The following is a 12,979-nucleotide window of genomic DNA, read 5'->3' on the forward strand; positions in this document are numbered from 1 at the left end:
TATGAAATAAATCCCATCTTGTTACCCTTAATAGCAACGATACATGCGTGTCATGTCTCTTTCTATCACTGAGATTGAGCACCACAATATCGAACCCATCACAAAGCACCCCTTCCCATGGCAAGATAAATAAATCTAGTTGGCCAAACCAAACCAATAAATCGGAGAAGAAATTGTTGGGGAACGTAGTAATTTCAAAAAAAATCCTACGCACACGCAAGATCATGGTGATGCATAGCAACGAAAGGGGAGAGTGTTGTCTACGTACCCTCGTAGACCGTAAGAGGAAGCGTTATGACAACGCGATTGATGTAGCCGTACGTCTTCACGGTCGACCGATCCTAGCACCGAAGGTACGGCACCTCCGCGGACTGCACACGTTCAGCTCGGCGACGTCCCACGAACTCACGATCCAGTAGAGCTTCGAGGGAGAGCTTCATCAGCACGACGGCGTGATGACAGTGATGATGAAGTTACCGACGCATGCTTTGCCTAAGCACCGCTACGATATGACCGAGGTGGAATATGGTGGATGGGGCACCGCACACGGCTTGGAACAATCAACTTGTGTGTCCTAGGGTGCCCCCCGCCCCCGTATATAAAGGAGCAAGGGGGGAGGCCGGCCGGCCTTGGTGCGCCCCAAGGAGAGGAGGAATCCTCCTCCTAGTAGGAGTAGGATTCATCCTTTCCTAGTCCTACTAGGAAGGGGAAAGGGGGAAGGAAAGAGAGGGAGAGGGAGAGGGAAAGAGGGGCCGTGCCCCCCTCCCCTAGTCCAATTCGGACTCCCCATGGGAGGGGGTGCGCCACCTCCTGTGCTGCTGCCCTCTCTCTCCCCTAAGGCCCACTAAGGCCCAATACTTCCCCGGGGGGGTTCCGGTAACCCCTCCGGCACTCCGGTTTTCTCCGAAACCACCCAGAACACTTCCGGTGTCCGAATATAGCCGTCCAATATATCAATCTTTATGGCTCGACCATTTCGAGACTCCTCGTCATGTCCGTGATCACATCCGGGACTCCGAACTATCTTCCGTACATCAAAACACATAAACTCATATTATCGATCGTCACCGAACGTTAAGCGTGCGGACCCTACGGGTTCGAGAACTATGTAGACATGACCGAGACTCATCTCCGGTCAATAACCAATGGCGGAACCTGGATGCATGCTCATATTGGTTCCTACATATTCTATGAAGATCTTTATCGATCAAACCGCATAACAACATACGTTGTTCCCTTTGTCATCGGTATGTTACTTGCCCGAGATTCGATCGTCGGTATCTCAATACCTAGTTCAATCTCGTTACTGGCAAGTCTCTTTACTCGTTCCGTAATGTATCATCCCATAACTAACTCATTAGTTACATTGCTTGCAAGGCTTATAGTGATGTGCATTACCGAGAGGGCCCAGAGATACCTCTCCGACAACCGGGGTGACAAATCCTAATCTTGATCTATGCCAACTCAACAAGTACCATCGGAGACACCTGTAGAGCACCTTTATAATCACCCAGTTACGTTGTGACGTTTGGTAGCACACAAAGTGTTCCTCCGGTATTCGGGAGTTGCATAATCTCATAGTCATAGGAACATGTATAAGTCATGAAGAAAGCAATAGGAATATACTAAACGATCAAGTGCTAAGCTAACGGAATGGGTCAAGTCAATCACATGATTCTCTAATGATGTGATCCCGTTAATCAAATGACAACTCATGTCTATGGCTAGGAAACTTAACCATCTTTGATTCAACGAGCTAGTCAAGTAGAGGCATACTAGTGACACTCTGTTTGTTTATGTATCCACACATGTACTAAGTTTCTGGTTAATACAATTCTTGCATGAATAATAAACATTTATCATGAAATAAGGAAATAAATAATAACTTTATTATTGCCTCTAGGGCATATTTCCTTCAGAAATGCAATGCTATAATAATCATGCATAAGAGTTCAGAGAAAACCCGAATAATATTCATGGATAGATCTGACCATAAACTCACAATTTATTGGATCCCAACAAACACATCACAAAAAGTCATTACATCAAATAGATCTCCAAGAACACCGATGAGAACATTGTATTGAAGATTAAAAAGAGAGAAGAAGCCATCTAGCTACTAACTATGGACCCATAGGTCCGTAGTAAACTACTCACGCATCATCGAAGGGGCAGCAAGGATGATGCGTGATCGTTTCCCCCTCTGGCAGAGTGCCGGAAAAGGCCTCTAGATGGGATCTCGTGGTTCTAGAACTTGCGGCGGTGGGAAAAGTATTTCATGGACTTCCCCATAGGTTTTTTTATTTTAGGGTATTTATAGAGGCGGAGGTAGGTCAAGCGGAGGCTTGTGGGCCCCACTACCCACCAGGACGCGCTAGAGGCCCCTGGCGTGCCCTGGTGCTTAGTGGGCCACTCCTTAATCTTCTCATGGTCTCTAGAAGCTTCCAGGGTCTTTTATTGCCTGAAAAATCTCCAAAAAGTTTCATGGCATTTGGACTTCGTTTGGTACTGATATTCTGCAAAGTCAAAAACAAGCAAAAAACAGCAACTGTCACTGCGCACTAAGTTAATAGGTTAGTCCCAAAAATGATATAAAGTTGCTTGTAAATGTATATAAAACATCCAAGATTGATAATATAATAGCATGGAACAAGCAAAATTTATATATACGTTGGAGACGTATCAGACACGCTGGCTACGGGGGCGAGATCCCCGCGAGGACATCATCACGAGTTGCATGTCCATGGCGTTGTAGCGTTCCATGGTTCGCGCGTAGTAGTCATCGAGGTAGGCCCGTAGATGCAGATGCATGGTGGTGGCAAGGGATGACGAACTAGGAAAAAACTGGGTAGAAATTGGACGAACTTGAGAGGATTTGCGGCAAGTCGGAAGGGTGGAGGGAGGTTCTGATACCATGATGTTAGGTTCCACTCATGAATCACTCCATTATAGTGTAATCAAGTTTATGTACAAGGAATTGGGAAGGGAGGAAGGATGAAGAAATAGGAATAGGAGGTAGGGGAAGAGGAGGCTACCGTTGCCGTTTTTTATCCAAGCCCGGATGGTCTAGTTGCTTGCCTCTCTCGCCTTAAGTAGTCCCAGGTGGGTCCCAATCATCATTGTCCTCTTCATGTACAAATGGTTTTAGTTGCTACCGTGGCAGCGCTTCCCGGTGTGTGGTTGCTGATTCGTCTGCCATGGTAGCGGTTTGGGCTGCCATGGCAGTGCTTTTGGCCAACTTGTCCCAGGCTGTCTTTGGGTCGCCGACATGCTCACACTGCCTCCCAGAAATCACTCATGAACAGATAACACATGCATCTCCTTCAATTTATGTTTGGTCCTCCACACGAATGCCAAGGCATCTGCTCTTTTCAACACATTGCTTGGCTCGCTATGCCACTGTGTGTAAGGTTGCGTCACTGCGTGGTGACTCTTTGGTAGTAGGTACTACTTGTGATAGGCGTTGGGATTTCTCCGAAGACGAAAGGTGATGTAGTATAGTAGCAGATAGTATTTCCCTCAATTAAGAACCATGGTTATCGAACCAGTAGGGGACTCATGCAAACAAACGTTAACAATGCCTGCACACACACAAAACAAATACTTGCACCAAACACGGGCAAGAGGGAATCCCCTTATACACGTTAATTGCAAGGATTAATTCTGGTAGTGGTAGATAGATAAATTGCAGCAAGGATGTTTAGGCTTGTAGTAAATATAAAGTGAATGGATCAGGGGGCATAGTGTTCACTAGAGGCATCTCTCTCATGAGCATAGCAACGGTGGATAGATAAATTACTGTTGGGAAATTGATAGAAAAGCTCATAGTTATGATGTCATTCATGACATGATCAATATATAGGTATTACATCCGAGATCAGTAGACCGACATCCATCTGCATCTACTACTATTACTCCACCTCCCGACCGCTATCCAGCATGCATCTTAAGGTATTAAGTTCATAACAAACAGAGTAATGCTTGGAGCATGAACATAATGTAGACAAAGTAAGACCAAATAATATGTTTGAACCCCCGTCATTTTACATTTACTAGCAACAATACAATCTGTTCCTTGCTACTCCTTCTGTCATAGAGTAAGGTCACTGCAAGATTGAACCTACTACCAAGCACCTCTCCCACTGAAGATAAATCAATTTACTTGGCCAAAGAAGACGGATAAATCAGAGAGAAATACAAGGCTATAAAATCACCCATAATAAATCTCAGAAAAGACTCAATTACTTTCATTGAATAATCTGATCATAAACCCACAATTCATCAGATTCCAACAAACACACCACAAAAGTTTACATTGGATTGATCTCAGAAGAGATCATTTTAGTGAAGATCAAGATCAAGAGAGAGAGAGAGAGAGAGATCTAGCTACTGCTATAGACCCGTAGGTCCTGTGGGAACTACTCACACATCATCATGGAGGCAACAAGGTTGATGAAAATGGCCTCTGTGATGGTTTCCCCCTCCGCCGGAGTACCAAAAAAGGCCTCTAGATGGGATCGTGGAAGAACAAAGGCTTGCTGCGTCGAAAGAATTATTTCATGGCCTCTCTCGGGGGTTTCTGAATATTTGGGAATTTATAGACTAGGAATTAGGGTAAACGAAGGAGTAGGGGCCCGCAAGGTGGCAGGGCGGGCCTACCTCCCTTGGTGCGCCCCTACCTTCTTGTCTCCTTGTTTGTCGTCTGGACCCCCCTGGAGCTTCTAGGGTTTCTTTTGGTCAAGAAAAAATCGTCAAAATTTTTCATCTTGTTTGGACTTCGTGTCGTATGGGTTTTCTGGAAAGCCAAAAACAAGCAGAAAACAACAACTGATACTAGGCACTAAGTTAATAGGTTAGTTCCCAGTAATGATATAAAATGGTGTATAAAGCATACAAGATTGATAATATAATAGCATGAAATAATAAAAATTATAGATATGTTGGAGACGTATGAGCATCCTAAAGCTTAATTCCTGCTTGTTCTCGAGTAGGTAAATGATAAAAATAGAATTTTTTGTGTTGAATGCTACCTAGCATGTCTTAATCATGTAATATTTTGGGTATGAATATTGAGAAACGATAATGTAGTAGACATTGAAACACTAGTATAAAAGAGGGCTAGAAAATAATCATTACTCTTCATCCTAAACAATGCTAAGAATGTTATTCCTACTCATTTAATCATGAGCATGAATACCCCGTTCCATACAAGATTGATAATATAACTCAGTCTTCCTAGCACAAAGTATAAATCATGAACACACCGTTGTCAAACCAAGCAATTGTATCATAATTTTTCTCGCTTCAGCATTTTTAACTCCACTCAATACTTGAGCATGAGCCATGGACCTAGCACTTTGTATGGCAAGTAGAACGATGGCAGGGTTTATAAGAGAAGACAAAAACTGGAGACATATCAATAGGGATTGTTGTTTCTTCGGCCAGCTCGGTTAGTCCTCTGCCGGCTAGGTACCACCATATAAGTCACATTGGACTAACACTAACAATCTTCCACACACCACTATATAATTTACAAAAACTTTTTCTCAATAGAATTAATAATAAAGAAGGAAATACACACATGATGGTTTGTTTCCATGTCCACATAAATTCTTTTTTAAAAATCTACATAAATTCGTTGATACTATATATTTATTATCTATATTGGTCATGAAAGGAGTCTCTTAACCAGAAAACCTTATTTGATGTAGTTGATCAAACACAGACGAAACATATGTTCAAGGTCGGCCCATTTCAACCAGTTTTTTTTCTTTTGTGTTCGTTAGTTTTTCACTCGTTTCTTCTTCTTTTTGTCCAAGCTTTGATTTATTCTGGTTTTCCTTTTTCCCCTTTTAGATTTTCTCTTTTTTCACTTTTATTTTCTTTATTAATAACTATATTTTTCTATACAACAATATTATTTAAATATTAAATATTTTTTAAGGCATGGTGAACTTTTTGAATGCATGATGGATATTTTTCAGACACACATTGAACATTGCAAAATACATGGTGAACAATTTTTTTTCTTGAATACGCAGTGTACCATTCATTCTTCAGCAAACAACACACGACAAAGTAACTGACAAAGCACCACTCTAGCCGATTTTCTAAAAAATAGAGGAGTATTCGGCCGAGTAAACTTAGTGGAGTATTTTTACTCGACTGACTTTTGGTCGGACCAAGCCGATCTCATAAATATTGTGGAGTAAGAAGTAAATTTGGATATGATGAACAAAGATTTGATTTAAACAAACATCTTAACCGAAATTTGACACATAGTTCACATTACCATCCACCGAAACATAGTCTAGTTTAAAACAAAATTTAAACTTCACTAATCGGACTTTGCCCCTAGACCCACTTGTCAGCGTTCCTCTATAACATGTGTGTCCTAATTGTTAGCACACGCGGGGATTTGATGACCCATGTGCGAAGCTATTTTTCTTTTATCTCTCTTCATTTCCCGTGTGCTGAAAACTAGGACCCATAGGTTAGAGTGAGTTGTAGAGGGACCGCTGACAAGTGGGGTTCAAGGGTATTTTGGTCACTTCACCCCAGTCGATGGCCTTTGACCGGACGGCAACGGCGGCGAGTGGCATTTTTTAGCACATGCTTAACGAAAGGATGACATTTTTAAGAACTTGAAACTTTAAGTGGCAAAATTGAGTAGTGTGACACAAATAATGGCAAAAATGACGAAAGCACTTTAAAAAATTAGTGCAATCACCAAATTTAAATTTTTAAATGAAAAATTGAATGGCCGCATGATATGACTGACCGGCTAGTGATGAATTGTTTTAAGGCACTTTTTATATCTTTTATAGATAATTCGAAACTTAGTTCAATTAATGTGTAAATAAAATATTTTTGATGAACAATTAATGACACATAATTGATGGCATCTGAATGAAACTCAAATATAAATATTTGTGAGGAAAAGTCAGCGTTCTTTGTGGTCACAAGGCAAAGAGCCTTTCCTTGGATGCCCTGTAGGTTAGGTGAGAGGCAATGAGCAGGACCTGCTCCAGCGGTTCAATGTGGCACTGCAAGGCAACCTTGCTTCAATGTAGCAATATATGCATCTCATCCTTCCATCTTATCCTTCCTCCCGGGTGTGACCTGCGTGCCTCTTCTCGGCCGGATGTGTGCATGTGCTGGTGCCCTTTTATAGATGGCATACAACGACGTTTGGAGAATAAGGACTGTTGTACGCGTAATCTTCCCGGAAAGCCGAGGAGGCCGTTCAAAACCCACTCTTTTTCTCTACACTAGAGCTTGCTGGCTGGTTGGTTATATGTACTGTATATACATTCGGATAAGTAGCGTCCGAGCTCCGAGGCACGCACCAGCTAATCGTGCGTGCTTTGGCTACCTGCCTGCCTGGTTAGCTTAGCTGCACCTTGTCACTTGTGAGGTACCAACACAACACGTGAGCAGCCCAGCTTGTGACCTGCCTGCATGATTAATAAGAGTACTGGAGTACTCTGCGAGTTCAATGAGTACTCCACTAGGCAATACTACTATTGGTCATAGGAAGCGGCTTTCCTCATTTGGTATGTCATCTCATGCCCATCCCTGCCGAAAAAGGCAACTTTTGGTCCCGGGCCGGGCTCCCGGCTCCAAGGGTGCGTGCGTGCTAGTCCTTTCCTTTGCGAGGTGGATGGATCACTTCATTTGCAGTTGCAGCGCACCAACTCGCCCCACAGGCTTTCGCATCCACACTGCCCATCTTCGCCATCCCTTCTTCCCCCTTCCATCAACATAGGATTCCAGCCAGGCTGCCGGAGGCGGTACCAAAAACACAGGGAAACACATGGGGAACGCAAGAAAAAACGAGAACAACTTACAAAATACCTTCTCTGTAAAGAAAAATAAGAGTGTTTAGATCACTAAGTACTACTCCCTCTGTAAACTAATATAAGAACGTTTAGATCACTAAATTAGTAATCTAAACACTCTTATATTAGTTTACGGAGGGAGTACTACTCTGTAAAGAAATATAAGTTCATATTGGAATCTTTAAAAAGACATATATTTAAGAATGGAGGAAGTAACAAGCAACAAAACATGTGAAAATCCTGAGCGAAAAGTAACAATACATCTCTGGTTTCAACTATCCTACACTTTTTTTGCCCAGGTTTCATCATCAAACTCCGATAAAGGAAACCTTTGTTACGGGGAGAAAATCAATGGGAGGGAAGAAGGATCCTAGGCTTGAGCGTGCAGCACACATTGTACTGCCTTGACTGTCTCCATTGTGCTTGTTGGTCGACCTGGTTGTGAGTCATCTCGCTTGTGAACTGTGCGACTACTCTACCTCTGCTGGAGTGGCATAATAACAATGAAGATTCAGCGTCATGTTTCTGTCGGCTGTAATAACAAAAACACAAATGAGTGAGACCATGTGTGAATACAAATGCACAGGCCAAAAACTCTAGTTAATACCAAGTGGATGTAGTTGCCTGACTGGCTATGTAAAACATTCAAGGCTAATTAGTGTGTGTTAGTAAGTGACTTAGATTTAGTTGCTGTTAGGGGATGTACAAGGAATAAGCTAACACATTTTTGGTCTACTCATGAGCACGACCAAGGCTGCTTATTGAACGTTAAAAAGCGATTAAATTGCTGTTAGGGAATACAGAGAACAAAGCGAGGCAATTTTGATCTACTCCGCGGGAGCTCTTAGCCATATGCGCTGATAATACATAAATCAAATAACTTTGATTGCATGGTAGATATATGATCTTAAGATGAAAAAAATTGCTATGGACATAGTACTTTGAGTATAATTATAAAAATTGCAAAATGTGAATTGTTCAATCAGGATATGACATAAGTATTCTCACAAGAACATGGATTCTGAAATGGGGACGCTATGAATGGAAATGTACAAATTGTCATCTCGAGAAACTATGTGTACTTAGGATCTGCAAAGAATGAATGGTAATGTACACGTCAAGAGGTAAATCATTATTCATCTGTACGATACTTCAAATCTGCAAACAATGGAAACTAAACATGAATATTAGCAATTGTAGTAGCTTTCTATCCTTGATAGTGAGTGATGGAGCTCCGGTATTTGACAATAAGAACAAAACAAATCATGTCGTCAGAGCAAAAGAGTACCAGTTCATTTTATCTTTTCCCCCAAAGCAAGTTCTAATTCCTTTTGTCTAAAAAGTTTACTGAAAAAAGCATGAGAACTTACAAAATAGATAAGCACCGAAATCCAAATTGTCAACTTTTAGTCGGAATTTGTTTGCAACAAAAAAAAATTAAACTTGAAAATATATAAGCTACATTAAGAAAGTGAAAAATAATGACAATTTGTATCGTTTAGGATCTCAAACATGATCAATTATTTTGTTCAGGCCTCGGACAATAGGCACATTCTGAATTTTGATTTCAGCAAATGAAAATTGGGCACAAATAACATGAATTCTGAATTTTAAAGATTACAAAGTTGGTCTGCCCCCGCGTCGCCCCTGTCTCGGGCGACTCGGGCGGCTCTTCAAACCCTAGCCGCCAGGGTCACCACCACCTCCCTCCCTTCCCTCCGCCGCCGTCGGAGGACGCCACTGGGCTAAGCCCGGGGGCCGGCGGTGGTGGCGGAGGCTCTCCTCCCTGGATCGCGTCGGAGGGGGTGGGGCGGGACCTCCACGCGCGTGACGGCGCAGCGGCGATCTGATCCATGGTGGCACGACGGCGTGCTCCGGGCGGAGGCCTTGGGCGGCGGCGCGGTTGCCTGGTGGCGAGCCGGCGGCGGCGGCGTGAAGAGGGCGTCGTGGAGGTCCGGGCTGGCCAGATCAGGATCCTGGGGCGGCGGCCTTGGATTGCGGCGGCGGGTGAAGCTCGGGCTTCCCGCGGCGGCATGGCGTGGTGCAGTCCATATCCAAGGCGGATCTGCGTCGGCGGTCTCGTGGTTTTGCCACGGATTGGTTCCGACCAGAGACGGTGATGAGCGTGCGGGATCCATCTCGGCGGCTCTCGCGGTTTGGCGAGGTGGGGTGGGAGTCCTCCTCCCAGGCTCCAGTGGTGGCGCATTCAGGCAGTGGCCGGTGTGCCAGGGCTCCTACGGTGGCACTGCTGTTGCGGTTGGTCGCCGGATCTAGGCGGCTAGATCTGGGGCTTTGAAGGCGGTCGAGGCAGTGCACAGGTTGTCGGGTGGATTTCTTGGGACGGATCCGAGTGAAAACTTGGTCTTCGGTCGTTGGCCGGAGCCGGTGATGACGATGCCCTTACCATCGTTTCCTTGATGAAGGCATCATCGAGGTACAAATCCTAAACCCATCCAATACCTCCGGGGGAAACCCTAGATCAGTTGATCGGATGACGGCGGCATTCATGTGTCGTTACCCCCTTGGGGGCGGCATCTTGGAGATGCACCCGGGCTCGAGGGACCAGCGGATGGCTTCTTCGGTGGAGCGGTGTTTCTTTCTACATATTCATGGCGGCAGCTCTTGGCGGCATGGAGCAGCGGAGGCCTGGCGTCAGATGTGTGGTGATGGACACACGCAGGAGGTCGACGCTGTCTGGCGTCGTGGTGGCGTCGGCGGCAGCTAGACCGGGCAAGGTTGATGCAACAGTACAACTCTGAAGATGGATTGGTGGCAAGTGGCTGCGGCGGCCTCAATACCTGGCAGGCGTCCTGGTTGAGGAGCACGCCAGACTGGTGGGTGCCCATACCCGGCAGGCGTCCTGGTTGGGACCTCAGGTCTTAGATGTTAGGTTTGGCCGTTTGGCTGCGAGGTCTGTTTGGTATTAGGCCTAGACTATCAGCGCCCCTTCATTAACTGGATAGGAGTAGCAATAGATGTTGCTTAGATGGTGGCTTTGGTCTTACTGTTGTATGACTTTGTAAGGTGTTGTGTTAATAATTAATAAAATGGCTGTATGCATCGTCCAGATGCAGAGGCCGGGGGTATTCCTCCTTTTCTAAAATAAAATAAAAAATCAGATACTGCACATACATTATGGGATTTGTGTTTATTTCAGCTGTGGTGCTTAACTTCCCATCTATCCTGATTATTGTCATTATGATCTTTCATAGGTATACCAAAGGAAGTTATTCTCTATAATATAGCACTAGCTGATTCGCAAAGGAGCCATTTCTATCTATGTGTGGCAGGAAAAATATTTACCTAAAACAACATCATGTCTGGATTCATAACAGAGATACTTGGGCAGAGAACAGGAAGATGAACGGCCCAGCAAGGCTTTTACTGAATGGGGATGAGCAGCAACTTTAAAAAACATATAAAATAAAAGGTTTAAAGCTTAAACTGAGTATATACCATAGCATAGATAACCCGTGTTGCTGAAGATATGTTCAAATAAGCAGCAAATGATTTTATGTCATCTTCGTACATTCATTTGTACACTGTTTGAACATCTGAAGAACAGGCTTCAATATGTTCTGCATACTGCAAGGCACAACATAAAAAAGGTCAAATGCTAGACAATGTGAAGTCCATCGTAAGGATTTATGTTAAACCCATCTTTTGTCCTCTAGAAACAAACTTCTTACGAACGTAGTCTTGAACGTATCGATTTTTTCTGTATAACTGAACATTGCATTTCATACTTAAATGTTCAGTTCCCAAGAAGAGCAAACATGAAAGTATATGGTCAGCGATGGTAACAGATCCACACCTTTGAAGAAAAATCAAGGAAAATGACCCTCTCATATCATTACCAAACCCTGTCGAAAATAGGAGTACCTTGGAAGAAAAATATCCCACTGGACGCTGTCATATGTTGGATTGTATCTACAACATTTAATATCAAGTCAATTTGTGGCCTAGCTTTCCTACAGCTTACCTCAGACGGATGGATGCGTAGGCACAGTTAACAGCAACCAATTCCATTTCCTTTCCCAGTCACTCCACAAGGGCTGCCTAGCCAAGATTGAAATCACAGAGAACTCCTATGCGGCTATGCGCATTGGGTTGTCAGCAGATCTGGACCGGAGAGACCTCTGCCGAGAACCACAGCGCCCACGTGAGTGCGTTGCAGTACAGCTGCATGATTGGTGTAAGAGCGGACGCAACCATGGTCGCCGGAGCGGCGTCGCGCGCAATGGGTCGTGGGATGGCTCGCCGTGGTCACATGTGGCAGCGTCGATGGGGACGTAGGGTACTGTCGACGTGGTGAGAACGACATCGCTTGGGTCATGGGGCGGCTCACCGGGGTCGCACCGGATGGTGTGCCTCGCTTGCCCGGGTTGGCTCACCAGTGGCGGCGGCGCTGTGCTCGCCGGGTCACTCTCGACCCTTGAAGTGGAATGGCGTATGGGCACATGGGTGGTGGCCTTTTGTGATTAGATTCATTCGTCGGTTACACAAGGGGAAGCGGAAGGGAAAAGCAAATGATTTTTTGTGATTAAATTCATTCTTCAGTCATGGAAGGGGAAGCAAAGGGAATGAAGGATTATTTTTTTACATCAAAAGGACTTCTTTTCCGGGAAAAAAACACAACTTTATTAATTGAGAATGTCGTTACATCGTTTATAATAAAAGGTACAATCTCATCCATGGCTCCTCAAACCAGTTCCTAGTTGATGAAAATTTCGTTAACCTAGCAAGTTCATGAGTGACCTTATTCACCTCCCTATTATCTCTACCTTAATCCATATATATACCTTTTTTTAGGGAATGTCATCATGGCTTACTTTATTAATCAAACTAGATGAAATCATGTGCGTTGCTGCGGGATATTTGGTTAATAATTTGTTAGAGATTGCATCAAGTGATAACGAGATTATTTTGACAATTAAGTAGGTTGCTATCTTGTGAATCAAAACTAAAGTATAGCTCATGAACAATCAACAAATTTAGTTGTTTACAGAACTAAAAATAATAGTTACGTCTATAATGATCAAACAAAAGGGGTTTCTTGCTGTGCAATTTTCTTCCTGAAATATGTGTGAACCAAATCCATACATAAAAACACTGACCCTGAACCGCTCTTTCTTATC

General features: G+C 43.9%; 1 long non-coding RNA gene across 1 annotated transcript; it reads right to left on the reverse strand.

Moving 5' to 3' along the window:
* Positions 1-8,011: 8,011 nt before the first annotated feature.
* LOC123053732 (uncharacterized) lies at positions 8,012-12,327 on the reverse strand. Its single transcript, XR_006425802.1, has 2 exons — positions 11,298-12,327; positions 8,012-8,373 (listed from the first exon to the last, which is right to left on the reverse strand). It is a non-coding gene; the product is annotated as an uncharacterized lncRNA (long non-coding RNA).
* Between the last annotated feature and the right edge of the window lie 652 nt (positions 12,328-12,979).

Source organism: Triticum aestivum, chromosome 2D, assembly GCF_018294505.1.
Source record: "Triticum aestivum cultivar Chinese Spring chromosome 2D, IWGSC CS RefSeq v2.1, whole genome shotgun sequence".
NCBI lineage: Eukaryota > Viridiplantae > Streptophyta > Magnoliopsida > Poales > Poaceae > Triticum > Triticum aestivum.